This window comes from Mus musculus, chromosome 18 (genome assembly GCF_000001635.26).
Source record: "Mus musculus strain C57BL/6J chromosome 18, GRCm38.p6 C57BL/6J".
NCBI lineage: Eukaryota > Metazoa > Chordata > Mammalia > Rodentia > Muridae > Mus > Mus musculus.
The window spans coordinates 55,590,692-55,611,363 of record NC_000084.6 but is presented as its reverse complement, the minus strand read 5'-3'; the positions used below and the strand labels follow the sequence as shown (position 1 = coordinate 55,611,363).

At 39.4% G+C, this 20,672-nt stretch overlaps 1 long non-coding RNA gene across 1 annotated transcript in view; it reads left to right on the top strand.

Moving 5' to 3' along the window:
- Gm34295 overlaps positions 1-19,278 on the top strand; it is a 53,995-nt gene extending 34,717 nt beyond the window's left edge. The window contains exons 2-3 of the long non-coding RNA XR_877438.1: positions 16,356-16,407; positions 18,741-19,278. This is a non-coding gene — a long non-coding RNA (predicted gene, 34295). The remainder of the gene's footprint in view (positions 1-16,355; positions 16,408-18,740) is intronic.
- The last annotated feature ends 1,394 nt before the right edge of the window (positions 19,279-20,672 follow it).

The window sequence follows — 20,672 nt, the reverse complement described above, 5'->3', positions numbered from 1 at the left end:
GAGAGCATTTTGATTTGTGCAAAATATTTTATTCTTTGATCGTTTAAGCTTTACCATTCTCGAGTCCTAAACTGTGTCACATAGAGAAATACATAATATAGCATATGCTAATAAAATTCATTTATTCAGTGCATATTGAAATTCTGTGAGATTTTTCCAGGTAACTTTATGTTTTCATCTTTTATCAGATTTCTATAACTCACAGTGATGTTTTAGAGAACCCTAAATTATGAGTACCACAGAAATTCAAGTTGGATTAAATCACTTTTTCTTGATAGAAGAAAACATCATTTAAACCTTTCTGATTTGTGACCTATGACTGTACTCTGTTAAATGTGATTCAAAGGTCAAATATAGCTGAAAGTCAAGGAACACAGCACAAATTCATTATTCTATTTTAACTCATGTAATGACACAGCTAAGATCTCACAAATGCCTGCACTTCTGACCTAGAACTAAGATGAAATCCATCTCCCTGAAGGAGATCACGAAGCCTCCAGCAAGGAGAATGCCAGGGGCTGTGGAGGCAGGGTTCCTGCTGTATCTAGGAAACCCTCAGAAATACATCATTGCTGTCCCATGATAAAGTGCAGACTACACACTAAAGAAAAGTGCCATGCATTTCTCACCAGGGAAGGAAGTCAGTAATACATGCCACAACGCCACCAACTCTGGCTTTAAAGCAAATGGGAGAAGTAGCCGCCAAGAAGATTCATGACACAAGTTCATGAGGTTTCCCAAATGAGGGATTTTAGAGCTTACTCAATGTGGTCCTACTGTTTGAATTAAAAGTGACTGAAAGCAAGAAAATTTATAGTACTTGATATTGCATATAGCTTGTTAGAGGAAGAGCTAGGATAAGAGATCAGGGCTCCTGACCTTAGTCAACTCACTCTACTAATGTGTTTCTGTCACAATTTTTTATACATAAGATGGTTTTAGGGTTATAAAACCATCACAGGATGCTAATACTTTCCTGGACCATGTATATTAAGTGGGATGTGATGACACTCTCAAAAGGATGAACAGTGGTCTCTAAAGATCAAAAAGTCTTAAAATACTAGATATTTTTATAGTTTCATTCCCTAACCTAAGCCCCAAGGAGAAATATATATGTACACACACACTATATATATATATATATATATATATATATATATATATATATATATATATATATATGTAATACGCACATATATATAATAGAATATATATGTAACACATATATATCCATATATATATGCGTGTGTGTGTGTGTATGTCTAACTGTATAACCAAAGTTTCAAAGGAAATCAGGGAAGGCCAAGTGTTGGGATAAAGAAGAATCAAGAGACAAATGTCTAGAAAACCTGGAAGCAATACTAAGTAGTATGTTCAAAGGCCTGCCCTGGACCCTGGTCACATTGCTAGCAGTTGGCCAAAATGTTGATTTCACACAAATGCTGGAGGCTCAACCTCAGTTTGTTTCATGATCTAATTCAATAAGCTGGAATCTGGAAACCTGCTTTACTGTTCTCATCCATATTTGGGGGTCTGATTCAAAGCACAGTATGCTTTGAATAGTGTCAAGTTTGTGCCTTTACCATTGTAGACAAAAGGAACAAATAAAGAAGAAGGCTATTGTTCTGAGCTTAGAACATGAGCAACTTACACACACACAGCTTTAGACATTCATAGACAAGAATACTCATAGGCAACATTACTCAGATAAGGTAACTGTAAGTGTTATTTCATGTTGTTCTGATGAGACCCTTCAAGCTCCAAGTTCTTTTCCTCTTAACTTAGAATTATTTATTACACACAGTTTGGAAAGAACTGCAGAAACCAACACATAAGAAGCAGTAAATTGGAAAGTAGTGGACTCTGAGTAATAATTATTATAACAGTAACAATAACAGCAGCAGTGTTAAGTGGCTGTTGTCATTGTTAATGTCTTCAGAAGCCAAGAGACAGAATAGTTGCACAGTTGTTGTAGACATTTCATTTCTGAAGGCTTTCCCAGCTGGCTTCTCTTGTGAAAGGCTCTCCCTCCTTTATGCCACATTAGTCTTTTATTATTTTTTTTTCACACTGAACTCTCCCCCACTTTACCTTCGGCTCTCTCACTGGGATGTGTTTCTAGAATATATTACGCTATGCATTTATGCCAGCCATGACATAACTCAGCTTCCTTCAGGTTGGGGATTCACTTATTTAACAAATGTTTATTACTTTTTTAGTACATGTATTCTGTTTCAAGTGAACTATTCCAGATATTCTGCTACAGCTGTGAACAAAACAAAAAGAACCTGCTCTCTTGGAATATTTGTCTTTCTAGGGGCAAAAGACAGCAGACTAGTGAAAACACAGTTTACTAATAGGAAATTTCTAAGAGAAAAAAAATAGTTACTGGACCTAATAAGTAAAAGCAGTAGCAAAAGAATCTTGACTTATTGTTAATGACATTTGAGACTGTGACCCAAATGTATCATGGGAATGAACAGTTCAGATACAACCTGGGAATGAAGGGGTGTCTTTTCATGACTGACATAGGTCACACATGTAGGGCTACACAGAACATTTTAGGAAGTTAGTCATGCATCAACGGGAATTGAGATTGTGTCTTCTGTCCCTCAAAACCTAAGATATATTCAGCATCAAGTAAATGGTTAGAGAATAAAGCAATCCAGTCAATACCATGTGTACATGTATATAATCAGCTCAGTTGATATGCTGTTTTTGTGGTGTTCTGCTTAGATAGGTACAAGGTAAGGTAAGTTTGGAAACAGGTTCCACAGTAGGTCATATTTCTTAGAGAAATCACAGCAAAATTCTGGCTTTATCTTTGCCAGGCCTATGCTAATACACAATTACAGGCTTGGTGAGGGAGCAGGGAGAAAGGCGATAAAGGGTTTATTAAGTAAATTGTGGGAGTGCATTTACTTCACAGCAATTTTTCTCAGGTATTTACCAACTGTTTCATAAGAAGAAAATATAATTTAGCCCATCTGGCCAATTTTTTCAAATACCCCCAAACTAAGTAACTTGTTGATATTTTATCAAGAAAAAACATCAGGAGACAATTCCAGATGTAGGAAAAAAATGTAAGAGCAGGAGCCTCAAACAAATAGATGAAGCAAGTATCGACAAGTGAAAGAGAGAAAGAAAGAAAGAAAGAAAGAAAGAAAGAAAGAAAGGAAGGAAGGAAGGAAGGAAGGAAGAAAGAAAGAAAGAAAGAAAGAAAGAAAGAAAGAAAGAAAGAAAGAAAGAAAGAAAGAAAGAGAGGGGGTGGGGGAGGGAGGGAGGAAGGAAGGAAAGAAGGAAGGAAGAAAGAAAGAAAGAAAGAAAGAAAGAAAGAAAGAAAGAAAGAGAGAGAGAGAGGGGGAAGAGAGGGGTGCAAGTGATGGAGGGAAGGAGTGGGAGAGAGAGAATGATGAGAGAGAATGAGAGACCATCTCAGGATGATTAATTAAGTTGGAATTTCAGCCCAATAATAAATTTTCAGTCTAAGTGTATCCTATCAATATTTAATTGGCCATTCTGCAACTCGTCAAGCAACCCCACCCTAAGTAGATAAAAGCCAAGCAGAATTGGTGGTGGATTCTTACAGCCTCACTACCTTGATGTCTATCTAATCTAGCACATTATTGAAACGGCAATAGGATAGAATGTCAGTAAATTTGCCTGTCATTTTATGTACAATTTTTAATCCATTATTTGATAGTTATAAACTCTCTCATATATATGTATATATGTGTGTGTATATATACATATGTATGTATATGATGTACAATATATTATATTTGTATGATATAAGTATAGCAACATGTATTTGTATGCAGTTTATATGTAACTCATAAGTAAATGTTTATTGAAACAAACTAGTTGAGCATTAATGAAAGAGGTGCCAGAGCTGGAAAGCTCTGTTTCAGCCAATAAAGAATAGTGAGCTACTCTGTCCATTGCTTCATCCTTAAAACAATATTTAAATGAAGAGACTCCTCATTTGCTTAATAAAACGTCACTACATTGTTTCATTTGGGGAATTGGTGAAACTGTCCAGATGTGACAAAACATGTTCTCGTGCCACAAAACAGCTGACGATCCACTAACATAAATTGCTGAAGTAATCACAGAGACATGAAGCAGTTATTGTATTCTGCTCCTCACTTATGGAAAACGAACATGGCCTAGGGGTTGATCCCTATACTTCCGAAAGGAAAGAGTTGGGAGAAAGCAAGAAGTCCCATGTTGGCCCCACCGTGCAGACAGGCAACACTCTGCTCCCAGAGAATCTGGAGACAGATGGAGGCTTACAGCCGACATCCATCTTAAACAGGAGTGGATTGAGCATAAAGCCCCCCTTTGGTAATGGACACATCTTTGCAAAGTTATTGCTGGCAGCATCTTCTGACATGCCGATTTGCTAAGACAAGATTTTTATTGCATCTAATCTTGTTGTGAGGCAGGAAAATATGCCTGGGTACATGGTTTTCCTGTATCGTTTTTACCAGAACTATCTGCATTAGAGAGTGGCTAAATTGTTTTCCGTATTTTATGGCACATTTCTGATGTTCCACCGCACACAACATTGATCACTAAGTCCATTAGCTGATTATGATATCCTGAAAGGAGACACTTCCTTTGGGAAAAGGCATTATTTGAAATGAAATGAAGACTCAGGCTGCACGAGACTAGTGGGCTGGAATCTTGAGAGCAACTGCTTAATTTCACAAAGAAAAATAATTAGCCTGAACAAAATGTGTAATTGTAAACGTATGTGTATTTCCAAAAATGGATAATTCACTTAGATACTTCTCAATAGCTTGAAGTGTCCCCAGGAAAGATGACAACGAGCTTTTAGATTACAAAGCAGTTTTCATTGTTAAACACACCTAAAAAATACTAATAACACTACGAGTGTTCTAAGAGAATATCAGAGAAAGAAAGTGGAATGTTAATATAGGGACTTGTTGACACAGGTTGAGATCAGTTAGAGGCACACAGTGACTGTGGAGTAGTCCCAGAAATTAACAACAAGAAAAACATTTGCCACTGCCAAGTATAGCTTCCAGAGGTAGGCTGTTAGTGGAAGATAGACTATACTCCTTCTGGGGATATGCTTATGGGAGCCAGGACCCTGAGAGGAGATTTTCCCATTGGCCTGAAATCCCAGTGCTTGTTCAATCTCTGAGGGAGTCATCTTTCAAAGCTCAGTGGGTTCCACACTCACTGACCCTCTGACTTCCAACAGGTTTTTCCTTTGTCAGCAGAGCCTAGTAAACAGAGAGACCAGTGATATAGAACAAAGCAGGGAGTGGATCTGGAAGCCAAGTGGTAACCCAATCATTTTTTTTTTTAAATTAGAGTAGCTTGCCTATCCCTTGTATCCTCACTACAACTGCTTCTGGGCATGGCAAACTGATGCACAGAGGCACAATGTTATGCACACTAAGTAAACATCGAAGCCTTTGCTAGTGATTGGTAAAGGGAGGAGCTGACTGTTTCTCAAAACTTCTTTTATAAGCTGCTGTGGCAATGTGCCTGGTTTCTCTAAGGCACAGCCACCTCAGAAAAGGTGCCTGATGACCAACAGTAGCCCCTCGGATCCACACGTCCTCTATAGCAGATGATTGGCCTGGCTCTTCTGTACATGTCCCCTTTTTCAGAGTATCCAAAAGGTGATTTGCATCTCTGTAAGGCTATGAGCTACAATAGCCATATAAACCTCTGACAGTATCAACTTTTCTCTTTGAAGAGAGGCTCCAACTGCAAAGCAGTCCTTTGTGTCTGATGCTGAAGGCTCATGCCCTTTTTTGGTAAGGGTGCCCACAACTCTAGTCATGAAAAGCCGGAAACTTCCCAGCATGTGAGCTGCTATACTGTCTCGGGTTTTGATTTCAGCCAATCATGTTGTCTCTAATGTTAACACATGGTTCATGTTTGTTGTCTAATAAAATCCTTAAGTACAGGGAGTGGGGACGGCTCTGTTGGTAAAGTTATTGTTCTGCAGGGATGACGATACAAGCTCAGATCCCAAGCATCATCATAAAAGTTGGGTGAGTCTGTGCCTTGTTACAGTCCCAGAATTCTGGAATAGAGACAGGACAATTGCCAGCCTACATAAAATACCTTCAGGTTCAAAGAGAAATCCTGTCTCCAAAAATAAGATACAAAGCAATTGAGAAAGAATTTTGTTGAGAACCTCTGGCTTCCACATGAGTACACATCAATAAGCCCCCTACCCCCATATGCAACACACACACACACACAAACACATACTCTTTCTCTCTCACATACACACATGACATGCACAAACATACATACACAACTCAAACACACACACACATACACACACACAAACAAACACATACTCTTTCTCTCTCACATACACACATGCACATGCACAAACATACATACACAACTCAAACACACACACACACACACACACACACACACAACTTCAGTATTTTGTACTCCAACTAATAATACATTCGTAAGTGCTTCTAGACACTAGGGCTATAGGCCCTATTATGAGCTAAGCTCTAACTAATCTCATACTTCTAGAAGTCTGTGGATTGCTTTCGTTATTATCTATACTTTAAGAGTTGTAAGATACAGGCAAAGGGTGTTTAATCCATTTTTGGACTATATAAAGTCAGTAATATGGTGCCCCTGAACCAGAGTTCTCTATTTCAGGATTGTACGAATGGCCATTAATCCATGATGAGTTTGGGACTCTGAGGTTTGTTTCTGTTTATTCTTTGGCACTGGCTATTGAACTTGGGCCTTTCCATATGCTAGGTCAGCCACATCCACATTCCTATTTTTATACTTGATAAACAATGGAATTTCCCTGATGGACCCAGAGGCTGACTTGTTCCTTGCTGTCCCCTACTGAAGACAAAGTGGAGGACATAGAGATGCCACAATCAGCCAAATATATGCTATGCAAGCATGAAGACAAGGGTGGGATACCCCAGAACTTGTAACTAAAAAATAAGCCAGGCCTAGCGATGCACATGTGGGAATCCATGAGAACCACTGGCTAGCCAGCTCAGCCTTCTCAGTGAGCTCTAGAACAGTGAAAAAATGCTATCTCAAAACAACAAGGTAGATAGCAACTGAAGGAGATTCTATAGGCTCTCCTCTGGCCTAGTCATACACATCCATATAGCCACACACTCCCACACAAACACACACACACACTAGAAAGAAAATGCAAACATTCAGAAAGAGGTGAACCAAAAATGGATCACAAAGTTAGTAAAAGGGTGGAGGACTTGAGGGCAGACTGTGAGATGTAGCCAGTGCAGGTACCCAGGCTAGAGGCTTTCTGCAAAAAGAGGCCAATTCAGATACTATTGAGCCTTACTTTTTCAACAATTTGATAACAACTTTATGGTTTTTTTTCACCCAAGACTTATATAGTTAAGCATGTGTCTCAGTATGCCAAAAGCTGGTTGATTTTTGTGCCTAGCAGCCTGGCAGTAAAAACACAGAGTGGGCTCTAATCACACAGAACTGCTGTTTTAAGGTCAGTCTTAACTTCCTTTCCTGTGCTGGGATAAAATACCCCAATCAAAGCAACTTACTCCGGAAAGGGCTTATGAAGGCTTACAGTTCAAGGCTATCTATCATGATACCGTCTATCACGGTGGGAGAATCGAGGCAGCAAGAGCTTGTGGAGGCCGATCATGTCCCATCCACAGTCAGAAAGTAAAGACCTATGAATAGATTTTCAGTTTGCTTTCTCCATTTATCTATTTCATGATCCTTTTACCAGGGAGTCGTACCGCCCACAGTGTGGAGGTCCTCAGTGAATGTAGCCAATCAAACACAGAGGCCTAACTCTCTGCTGATTCTAGAGGGTAGCAAGATGACATTATTATAGTCTCAAAAGAAGAGTTTTATTGATTTTATTTTATTTAATTTAATGTGTGTGTGCATTTATAGGGGTACACATGTGATTGAGGGTGTGCTTGGGTGTACATGTGTCTGAGTTTGCGCGAGGAGGACCAGGTTGATTCAGGAACGCATCCACAATCCTCATGCTAGTCACCGAGGCAGTGACTTTCACTCAAGTTCAGGGCTTACTAACTTGTCTAGTCTCGCTTGCCGACTTCTTCGGGGGAGTTCTTGCCTCCATCTTCTAAGGCTGCAATTACAGTCTGATAGCCACTCCCACCTAGCATTTATGAGGGTTCTGTCATCTGAACTCTGATCTTGACACTTCCCAGCAAGCATTTTTTATTGGATATTTTATTTATTTACTTTTCAAATGTTATTCCCTTTCCCGGTTTCCCCTCTGCAAACCCCCTATTGCATTCTCACCCTTACCCTGCTTCTATGAGAGTCAAACTCCCTATTCCATCTCCCCCACTCCCCGGGACCAACTCACTACCATCTCACTGCCCTAGCATTCCTCTATACTGAGGCATCAAGCTTTCACAGGACCAAGAGCCTCCCCTCTCATTGATGCCAGATAAGGCCCCTCAGCTCCTTCAGACCTTCCCCTAACTCTTCCACTGGGGTCCCTGTGCTCAGTCCGATGGTTGGCTGTGAGCCTTTGCATCTGTATTGGTCAGGATCTGGCAGAGCCTCTCAGGAGACAGCTGTATCAGGCTCCTGTCAGCAAGCACTTCTTGGCATCCACAATTGCGTTTTTAACCACTGAGTTACCTCCCTAGCCCCCAGAAAGCTAGTTTTAATTTCACATGGTAAATTCCAGCTCATTATGTTGAAGTGTAATTTGTAATAAACTACAAGTTCAAATAAAGTTATAGACTCATGACTATGCAGATCAGTGTGATTCCATAACGCAAACACTCTTGAGCAAACACCACCAAGATTTTAAAAAGGCCAGAAACTGTGGTTACTTCCCATTTTTCTGATGACTACGTGCACAGTCCTAACAATCCTGATTGAGGATACAAAAGTTATTTGCAGCCATTTCTTAACTGTGTCTACATGGAATCAGGAGAGTATATTCCTCTCTTCTAGCTTCTTTGTCCTGTGTTATGACATTCTTTTATACTATAGAAGTTTCTTTTTCAAAGCCAAATATTGGTTTATTGTGTGATTTACCATACGTTCTCAGGTTTAGTTCAAGGAGTGTTTCTGTGGAGCTCATTATACATGTTTATTATTTCATGCATGTACAGAATTGCATGTACCATGGAGTAGAATTACTGAAGTATAGTAGATGGATAAGTTTAGATAATCCCTCTCACATGAAAAATATGGGAGACTGCCGGTTGTGTCATGCTCTTGGAAACAGCTAAAACTGCCAGGTTTTGTTGTTGGCTTTTTTTTTTTTTTAGCCTTGTCCATCCTTAGGATATGTAGGATCTGTGCCTAAGTCTCTTGCCCAGTTTTCAACTGTGCTTGCTGAAATTGTCTCATGGGTTTGCAGATGCCATTTACATGGTCTGGATAGGAATCCTTTGCCAGTTGTACTGTGAAGAGATTTCCCATTTTATATTCCCCATTTTATCTTGTTGAACAAAAGCTAGTGTTCTAAGGAAGCCCCATTTGTCGACTAGGCCAGCATTCCTTGACTGCATGCTCCTCCTTCCATTCTTTATATACAATTTTCGTGCTAGTTTCATCAGTGATGTACAGTTCCCCATCTCACACCTTTAGGAGTTTCCCCTTAAATGTCTTTCTTCATCCACGTGCTCCTCAAAGTCAATTGTAAGCTCCTGCTCACAAGCTTAGGAGATTCTCTCATAATTCTCTCATAATTAGTCTTAAAGCACAAAACAATTAACTACCCAGACAAGTTTACTAAATATGAATGATTTCTTGACTCTTCTCTCTCTTCCCAGAAACGAGACAAGCACTGTGACTGTTATATACTCTACCACTGTTCCTCACTGGAGTAGATTCTCCCCTACAATATTCCAAATGCTTTGCCCATCCACAACTGTAGCTTAAGCACTATACAAGATGGTGGCATGTGGTGTAGAGTTGGACCTGGTGCTTAGCTTTGTGGAGCATACAGCTTCCTTGCATCCGCAGTCACGCACTCTGATAGAGATATAACTACACTGACTATTACAAAGACAAGCATCATGATCTTGGGGTGCAACAGGGGTGTTTCAAGGTCTTTATTCTTCCCTTGAGGATCAGGCAAGGGCTTGATGATAAAAGGCAGGTGTTTTATTGATCCTGGGATCTTATGAACAAGAGAAATCATAGAAGCTTAGCTGCTTGGTCAATGGCTCAGTGGTCTGCGGAAGTGAGAAAACATGGGGACAGGAGTCACACTAGAAAATTGCAAGTGGCCAAAGTCTACTCTGGAAAGTAAATGTTTGTTTGTTTGTTTTATTAATCCTGTTCTAAAGCATGGATTTTTCTCTTCCAAATTGCTTGTAAAAACAGTGTTTCACGAACATTAGGAGCTGTCTTTCCCATGTTAAAAAAAAAAATCAGACAGGAAGCCCGATTTCTTTGTTACTGGTTGCTCCTGTGCAGTATGGCTCCCTTTACATTAATGTTCTATTAGGATATCTACAGACATTCCTAGCAGTAACCTTATTAGATTTGTATCTGCGTAGCAGTGAACAGTTCCATAACCTGCTTCATCTCAAAGAGGCCACCTAATTACTTTCATCCAGGAATGCTGGTTATCTTAATATTAATTTTTTTAAAAAAAGTCTGCATTGTAAGTGGAGAAATAATCTAATACTGTCTAATGGTCTGCAGAGACCATTTTATTCACTATAGTTTTTTATTTCAATATAGTTGTTATAAAAGCATATCTGTTTCATAGTTTAGCTGCCTTGAATTGCATTGGTACGCTCCATGTTTATTTCAAATGACTATAGTATTAGATTTCTTAGATCATGGTGAAATAAACTAGAACACCTAAAACACACCTAAACCAACAGCTTATAGTTTTTTCATTATTCGCTTTGTTTTTGAAAAGTAATGAAAGTACTAGAAATTAATTGTCATTTTGCCTTCAAAATATTTACATATGTTTGTATAATTGTCTGCTTTTCTACATGAATATAATTTATTCAAAGACATGCCATCTCAGGCCAGCAAAATGTCTAAGTGGTCAAGGTGCTTATCATGCAAATTTAGCAACCTGAGTTCATTCCCTGAAATCCACGTACACAGCCAGATGTGGGGGATGTTCCTCTGTGACCCCAGAACTCCTATGGTAAAACGGACAATGAAGACAGGAGAACACTTGTACAATTGCAAGCCAGCTAGCCCGGGGTACAAAGCATGGCAGAAACAAGAGAAGCCCTGTATTAGATAAGATGGAGAGAAAAAACTGACCAACTGACCGCTGACTCTTTTCCTCTGACCTCCAGATGTGTAGCATGGTATGTATGTGCCCATGTTTACACACACATGCACAGAATGAGATTTAACAAAACAAGACAAGTCATTGTGGTATACACCTATAACTCCATCATTTTAGAGACAGAGGCAGAAGGTTGGTTTGAGGCCATCCTAAACCACATAGTGAGAGTCTGTCTCACCCCCTCTACCAGACACTGTTTGGTTTAGAAATTAGCACAAGGTAATGAATGTCTTTTCATGCTATCACTTAGCCAGACAGTAACAAATCTGTGGCCCTTACAGAGTCACTTATTTAATGCATTTGACCTGGAGTTTCTTAACCTAATTCTACAAGAAAACAGAATTTAGAATGCTGTATGGCAGGAAGCCAGCGGAGCATGCAAGACAAATTAGAGTCAGAAAAATGACCAAGATGTGACTACATGGCAATGTTTTTGTAAATGCACAATAGAAGGAAAAAACAAAGTAGGTAAATTATGTTTATAACAGTAGAAAGGAAATAAAATGTAACCAGTGAGTACTGAAATTATATAGAAACTCAGTTGTATGAAAGATCAACATACTAATATTTGAAAGAAGCCAGAAACTGAGTTATATACTTTTGTACATGGGAAACAGCATGTATTTTATTTACTTGAACTATTACATAATTTGTTGGTAGTCTACAATCTGGTAGACCCTTTCTTTAATTTCTTTTTAATGTTTTTTAATAGTTTATTTTATTTATTTTCTTTTATGTGTGAGGGTATTTTCCTGCATGTATTTCTGTTTACCACATGTGTGTAGTGCCTGTGGAAGCCAGAGTGTCATAACTAGAGTTACAGACAGGTTGTTAGTCACCATGTGGTGCTGGGAACCAAGTCCACTCTCTCTGGAAGAACAGTCATGGCTCTTAACTGCTGAGCCATCTCTCTAGCCCCTAAATCCTTTCCTTAAAGCAGACTTTCTTGGTTCAAACATTCCTTTTTATGAACTCAGTAATTGTTCACTAAGGATTTGATATCAGTCACTTCAGAAAACAGTAATACCTGAAAATAATATATTTTCTTCCATGGGTTCATAAAAATTACTGAAACTGGTAGACTTTAAATGCATAATTTCACAACCAAGTGCACTGGCCTAAAGAAGTCACTGCCCTCCTCTCTTCAGTACTGATGCAAACCCATTATATGGGAATACAAATTCCTGCTGAAAGATAAGTCACTTTGCAGTGAGGTCGAAGCTCAAGGGGGTCTCCCCCTTCCTTCTTCTGCTCTGTCATCAAATCCATAGCCCACCTTCCTGCTCTTTGCTCTCTCTTAGCTGTGGCTATAATCAGAGGACTCCAGAGGTCACAGGTGAGCTGTAAAACAAAGGAAATTCAAAGTAGAAAGGTTCCCCTTTTCCTGTAGAGAGGCTGAAGTTGCAGATCAATGTCCCCATGGGCCTGGATGCTCAAATTTGAGGGCATAATTACCAATGCATGTTTAAAACCTTTGTGTATAATATTCTCTTTTTCTCCCATTTACTTAGTTGTGTGAGTTGAGGGAGATAAGGTTCAGCTCTTTCAGTGATCTTAAGGTGCATTAGACTCGAAGAACATCAATCAGTTTACACACTGCTGAAAGTTTTCCCAATATGTAATTGTATCTGCAAATATCTGTATGAGTGGGAAATTTGCAATCCTCTTAGTTATGTACTGCTGTACCTGAGAAAGGCCCTGAGCAGGGGATGGGCAATACATTACAATCAGCTGAGTAGTTAGTTCCCAAAGCATCTCACTTGCCTGGTCTGGAATATTAAAACGGATTGCTTAATTATGTGCGTTCAAGGATAAACCATTGGCCTTGAACAAATAGGATGGATTAAGAAGAGACAGAAGCCTGGTAGAATGGTATATGCCTGAAATCTCAGCTCCTTGCAAGAGTCATGTGTGCAAGACAAGACTGGGCAACATAAAAACCTGACTAAAGTAAAATAAAATACATAGGAAATTATATTGCATTTGGAACTTAAACTTTACAGGCAATCGTTGCTTGTTCTCCCCAATGTATCTGAGTTAAAGCTGCCCCCAAAACCCTTTCTAGTTTTTAATGCTTCCAGTGTCTAGTTATAAGTCACTGACTCTTTAGAAGTTTGACATTTTTGCTTAGGATGGGCATCAGACATAAGGTCATTTGTGCAAGTCACTTATACACTTGTTGAGGGCTTTGAAATATCTGGGAGAATTAAAGCAAGAATCCCACAGTGACAATTCTGTTGGCTCATGCAATGGTCTTTGCTGCAGCCACATTTGCAGAGGCTTGTTTCTGCTTAAGGTGAAAATCTGTGAGTCTGATTTTCAGAATAGAGATGAAGTCATATTCAGGGCACATATTTAAATAACACATATGAAATGACCTAAGGTGAAGAAATCAGCACTTTCCCATTTACCTTATGGTGTCTTTTGCACAAAATTTGAGAAATGGCAGATTATTAAACTTCAAAAAATGCTTTTAGCATTGCTTCTCTAATAACTATTTCCTTGAGGCAAGAATGAGAGTTTTGGGCTAAACAGGGGAATATGATTTCAATTTCTATCTTGGCATACTCAAACTTGGTTATTAAATTGAGAGTCAGTAGGTTGCGGTGGGTGGTGGACAATTCTGGAGACCAATTAAAGTTTTTCCTTGAAATGTTTGCCACATTTCAAATGAGTGTTGCCTTAGGTTTATATGCTATGTTAAAACACCAAGACCAAGACAACTTACAGGTTGAAGTGTTTGTTCGGGCTGATGGTTAGAGAGGGAGAGGGGACCTTCTCTGTTACTGTGAAGGAGAACGGCAAGACTCAGGCATAGTAGCTGGGGCAGTAAACTGAGAACTCACATTTTACATTGAAAAGCAAGAAGCAGAGAATGCAAACTGGGAAAGGCATGTAGCCTTTGAAACTTCAAATTCCACCCCTGGTTACACAGCAATGCTTCCACCGACCTGAGACCAAGTATCTCAGCACCCTAGACTATGCTAGACTGTGGGGGTGGCAGGATATGTGTGGCACATCTCATTCAAACTACCACAGACATGAACAGTTAGGTATCTAGCACTCCAAATAATGTCCTTTCTGAAACTTGAAATGGAATCAAATTACATTTGCCCATCTTTTAAATTTTTTTTATTCCACAAATATATAATCAATCTCCGCGAGATAAAATTGAGCATTGATGTATTAAACTAACTCACAAAACTCTCCTGGAACTCATGGGTTTGTAAGAGGCACTAGGCTATAAATCAAAAGATGTACAAAGTCAGAAACGATAGTTACTCTTAGGGAAAGTATGCAGAGAAAAACAAGACATTTTGAACATTGAACATGAAAATGAAAAGGAGAGAAAAAAATAGCTAGCTTTAGAAACAGCACAGGGTAAAAGTTCCCTGACATGAGTAAACCTGGTGTTTCCATGTAACAGCAAGTCTTGAGCTAGCACTGAGTGAGTGACAGCTGTAACTGAGAGGTGAATATGGCCTTGTAGGATAGAGTATTCTTGGTTCTTAGATTTTTTTATTCTAAATAGAGAGAATATTCTTTGTTGAATATTTTTAAAATCAGTAAGCAGTTCATTTTTTGTAAAAATGTCATCATGTCAAAAGCAGTATTTAATGCAAATAAGAATAAGAAAGATAAAATACTGGTCTATAAGAGACAGGGCATCCAAGACTGTGGAGGAGACAAAGAGGATGGGTTCGATTTTATTGTGATAAGTATTGGAGAGATGTCATGATAATGAACTAAATGAGGGGCTTGGAGGAGCCACGAGTGTGATGGACTATCCCCAGGTCTTTGGGTTGAGCAAAAGTAGCTGAGCTGTTTGAAGCTGGTAGAATGTGGATGAAATTGCTCCTAGGTCTGTTGTGTTTTAATGTATCATGAGGAAATTTGAGAAGCATGTTCCATATGCTAAGCATATTTCTAAAAACCTAAGTTTCCTAATACCTAAGTGTCAAGGCTCATGCCTGCATGACTTCAGTGTTCAGAGAAGAATGGGGCAAATAAATGATAAAAGTTCAATCATCATAGTATTTTTTCATACCTTACACACACACACACACACACACACACACAGAGAGAGAGAGAGAGAGAGAGAGAGAGAGAGAGAGGGAGAGAGAGAGAGAGAGAGAGAAGCATGCATGCACATATTACATAGGCATGCATGAGCACATACACAGAGAGAGACTTTGTGTGAGTGGAAAGTCATATAGAAGAGGCCAGTTTTGTGAGAGCCTGTATGCCTTTTACCCATCCATCAGTTCATAGCTACTCTTGTCTCAGTATTAACCCTTGCCCTATCCCGACCATTATCACTACTAACTCATTTTATGCAAATCTTAGATTTCTACTTCCCATCATAAAGGTCCATATGGATTCCTAAAAGACAAGCACTTTGTTGTTATTATTTTAATGCATTCTTTGCTCATACAGTACATTTCAGCAGCAGCTTCCCTTCACTCCATTTCCCCTGGGCCCCCACCAACTTCTCCTCCCTCCATTCCCCCAAATTCCCCTATTCCTCTCTCCCCCAGATCCATTGAACCTCCTTTTCCTTTTAGAAAAGAGTGGGTGTCCCAGTGTTATCAAACAAACATAGAATAACAAGATGCAACAATACTAGGCACAAATCATCAGATCAAATACCAAACTACAGTCAATTAGCTACAGTACAACTGAAAAATTTTTTAAGGTTGTTGTAGATCTGGTTAATGGTTTAATGTTTTGACTATCCATAAATTATTATAGACTGTATTTGACTCAAACTATGAATAATGTTTATATATTGTAATTTATTCATTTTTCATGTTTCTTTTAATCTGCAGGGTTTCCTTTCTGCCCTTCTTTTTCTGCCTCAGTGATTTATTTGTTTATAAACTAAAATTGTAGTGCTTTCTACATTCTTGCAAGTTACACTTTTCTGATTTCTTCACTCTTATTCTAACTTGCTTTTTCTTACCATCATAAACACTCTAACCAAAAGCAACATGGAAAGGTTGATTGTTTTTTTTTTTGTTTTGTTTTGTTTTGTTTTGTTTTGTTTTTATAGTCCACCATGACTGACTGGAAATCAGAACCAGAACTCAAGGCAGGAACTTGAGGTAAGAGTCATGGAGGAACATGCTTACCGACTTGCTCCCAATGGCTTGCCCAGGGGCAGTTTTATACAACTCAGGACTCAAGTAGGTTTGACCTAATACCGCTTGCACTATAATGCTACTTTTGGTTCCCAAAACTGCTTACACAAATGTCTGCACATAAAACACTGAGAGAACCTGGCCCCAGTTGGTAAATAAAGATGCCAGTAGCTAATGGTTGGGCATAACAGACAGAGGTGGGACTTTTAGGATTCCTGGGTGAGGGAGAGAGAGGAAAGGAAGGGAGAGAATCAATCGCCATGAGAGGGACATAGGACAGACCAGCCATGTAAGAATTTCGGTAAGTTGCTCTACTGGCCTTTTCCCGGAATGGGTCTGTGGTAGCAGAGTTAAAATATAGATTTTAAAGAATGTAACTTCAGAATACTAGAGGAGAGTGTTTGCTACCTGTGGGAAGGAGGGAAGGATTAGAAGTGCCCAGCCATTAAGTCAAGGCATATTAAAATTAACTGGTGTGCTCAAGTGTGCATGTGCTTGTGCGTGTGTGTGTGTGTGCATGTGCATGTGTGTGTGTATATATATATATGGGGGTGGCGGGAGGGCGTGTCTTTCTTTTGCAAATCCAGATAGCTCTTGGTCAGTTGTGTTCATGGGATCTGGGACCACATTCCTAGGGGTGGCACTACCAAAAAAGGGGCTGGGCCTCCCACATCAATCATTAATTTATAAATGTCCCACAAACATGCTCACAGACCAATTTAATGGTGGCCATTCTCTTAAATGAGATTCCCTCTTCCCATAAGATTCTGATTTGTGTTAACTTGACAAAAATATAACCAACACACCACCATCTTATATTGCCTGTTATTTTCTTTTCTCGTTCTTTCCTCTAAAATCATCCTGAGATCTACAAGGTATTACTTTATTTTTGTTGCTGTTTTACCAAGTTCAGACTTGATTCTTTTGGGTCAAGAATGTTGCATGGGTGGGGCTCTATGAAAATGTATTTCATCATGACACTTCCCATAATTTTATTCTACAACCTGGGAGAATTTCTGCCACAACATGCAAAGCTTAAATATTGATATAATAAGGGCAGCAGAGAATGACTAACTATGGCAGACACACATACTGAAAAGCTGGGACCAGGTGGTGGGCTACCTGCTATGATGATGATGCAACAGCTGGCAAGAACTGAGTGTGTTTATTATAGGCAGCACGGATGAGGAAAAGGAGCTAGCTAATTTGGGTTAGAGGTCTCAGTAGGGAAGCAGTCTCAGGTTGTAGTCATCCAAGAGGAGAAAGCTGCAGTTGAAAGTTTTTGCATTCACCCATTGTATTTAAAGATCAATCCTGTAACAAATACTTGCACTTGGATCAGGAGAGAGCATTGGCATTCCGCTAAGTATGACCTGGGTAAGTCCTTGGCTTCTTAGGCATTGGGGTCCTTGACATGGCCATGTACTGTCAACAAGGCACACTCACTCACACCTTATCCTCTCCCAACAAATTTGAGTCTTCACTGAACCCTAAGCACCCAATGCAATGGTAACTCATCACTGTCTTCTATTCTTGGTACCTTCACACTCATATTTTCTACTTAAGTCCTGATTCCTCCTTCTACGTGATAATACTATCATTCAGACTGCAGAACCATTTACAGGGTAGAGGGAGAACTTCCCAACCTCCTTTTTCCATGTTTTGTAACAGAGTCACCTAAAACACTAACAGACGCTCTCTGCTCTAATGCCTTAGCTGAAAGGTGTGCTGTTTCTTCTGTAGCCCATGAAATTATTTTAGCAAAGCTCTGGGGTTTCTTCAACATCCCACCAGCGGAGGAGATGAAGGCCAGATGCTTTCTAGGTTAATGCTTTCCAGATCACTATTTTTGAAACCTAAGCACTGACACAGAAGCAGCACAGGAGAAAACAGAGCAACAGATAGGAGAGGAGGGGCCACTATTGGTGATCACGGTGGCCATAAAGCCGCTTGCTTCAAGAAAAGAGCTGAGCCAGCAGAGTTCCTTCTCATAGTTATGCAGTCATGGATGTAAATGCTACTCAGGCTGGCCTGTTGATTCAGAGAGACTAGAGAAGTGAAGAGAGATGAGAACATGGTCATCGTTTTTCTAATGCTCTTCACTTTCTGCGATATTATGTTTTATATGCTTGATTTTGGTCTTTGAAAAGTGTGTGTGTGTGTGTGTGTGTGTATTCTGATTTCTCTCCCCATCCTCTCCTATCTCCCCTTTAGGCTTATCAACTGACTCACTCCCATTCCTTACCGGTCCCTTTCCTGGAATCATGACTTTTGTGTTTGTTTTGCCACCCATTTAGAATAACCAGCGATATCCATGTGGCCATTGGATCCTAATGAGCTTGTCATCATCTACACAACTGAAGACAATGATTTCTCTTCTTCCTAAATCTATCAGTAGCAAATAGGGACCCATTGGGTCCCTCCTCCATCCATCCCTCAACATGGACAAGACCATTTTTTTTCTGTAGATCCATTGAAGTCACCCATAGAGGTTTTGAGTTCATGACTACAAATGCTGTCTTGCCATGAAGATGACACGTTGTAGCCCTTTTCCACATCTTCCAGGTCTTACATTTTCCCACTCTCTTCCATAACCTGCCTTAAGCCTTCTAGGGAGTTGTGTATATGTCTTGTTTGCAGCTGAACACTCATCTGTCACTTCATCTCAGTACTTTGTATAGTCATGAACCAATGCATTCGCCACTGTTCACTGAAATAAAGAAAGTTTTCTGATTAAGGCTGAGAATAATGATTATGTATGGGTATAAACATAAATATCTTGAAGGCAGCTCAAGTTAAATCAGTTTAGCTAAATAACAGCACTCAGGACTTGTAACTCCCCTTTGACATTTCTTTTTTTCTTTTTTCTTTTTTTTTTTTACCATGTTTATATTACCAGCCATGGCTTCTCTCTTGTGGAGCAGGTCTCAAAACCAATAGAGAACACTTGGTTATCCTCGTGCTATTAGTGACACCGTTGTGCAAATGGTCAGTCTTGTTTAGAATACTGGATTTGTAGGCCTTAATACTCAGAGCTGGTGAAAATTGCTCATCCTTTTCTCTCCCACCACGCTGCACAGCAACTCCCAATACACTGACAGCGCGTAGGCTGGGAGGACGCTTCCAGCTCAGATTCAGATTGTGTTCTGTGCATCAGATCTAGTGGTATGTCTTGTTTTCTACAATAGACCCTTTCATCTTATTTGTGGCCAATTAAGAGGAACAACAAAAGTCTATATTATTTTGCAGACTCAGGGGTCTCCATCACCAACAACTCGTGAAGAGGTATCTATCCCCTGTCTGGTACTAAGGGTTTGGATCATATCCTATAGCTTTTAGGAACAGATTTTTCTAGACTTTCAAGTGTTGATTTGAAAGGAATAGGGCCATACTGTCTTTTGTTTTTATAACATGTAGACTACAAGTATTTGTAATATCATTTTTAAGAAAAGCAATCTTTTGTATCAGAATGCTCTATTTAAATGAACCTAGCTTGACGGCAAATTATTTTCTTCCAGCATAGGGCAATAAGGTTTGTTTGAACAGTTATAATTCCAAACAAATGTTTTATCTAAAAATAATACCTATAAGACATGGGTGTCTTTCTTGTAAAGGTGCATTTCAAAGGAAAGAAAACACAAAGGATTAGCTGTGCTCTTTGATCTGCATTTCTTTTCTTCAGTCAGATACAAGGACAGTCAGAGCTTAGTCTGCCTGCAGATTCCTTTCCTTTTTATCCCGATTATTGCTATCACTAGAGGGCTTCATTGTTTGAGCAGTGTGTAGAACAAAGATCAAATTAAAACACCGTAGGCAGAAGTGGGGTGGAGAGTGGGTGCAGAAGGTGAAACTGCTGTGGCCAAGGATCACTAATAGCTATAATTTTCTACGGAGGAAAAAAAATCTCTTTCCCTCCAGCTTTACATTTATTTTTGAATTTAATATGCCAGCTCTCAAACGAATAACTAATCTGAAAGAGGAGTTGTACTGAAGAAACCATGAACACAGGTTAAGCACTTTGAAGAATAGCCCTGAACAATTGCAACACATCACTGCAAATGTCTTTCTAATTAGCTGAAGTCGTGAGGCATGTGTAGACTAGATTTACAGACGGCCAAGGGCACCAGCTCTAAGGTCTATGGAATGAGGATGAGAGTAGCTTCTTCTGCTCTTAACTGTTGTTTGCCTGGTTTTACATACCTACATAAGCATCGGATGAATATAGAGTG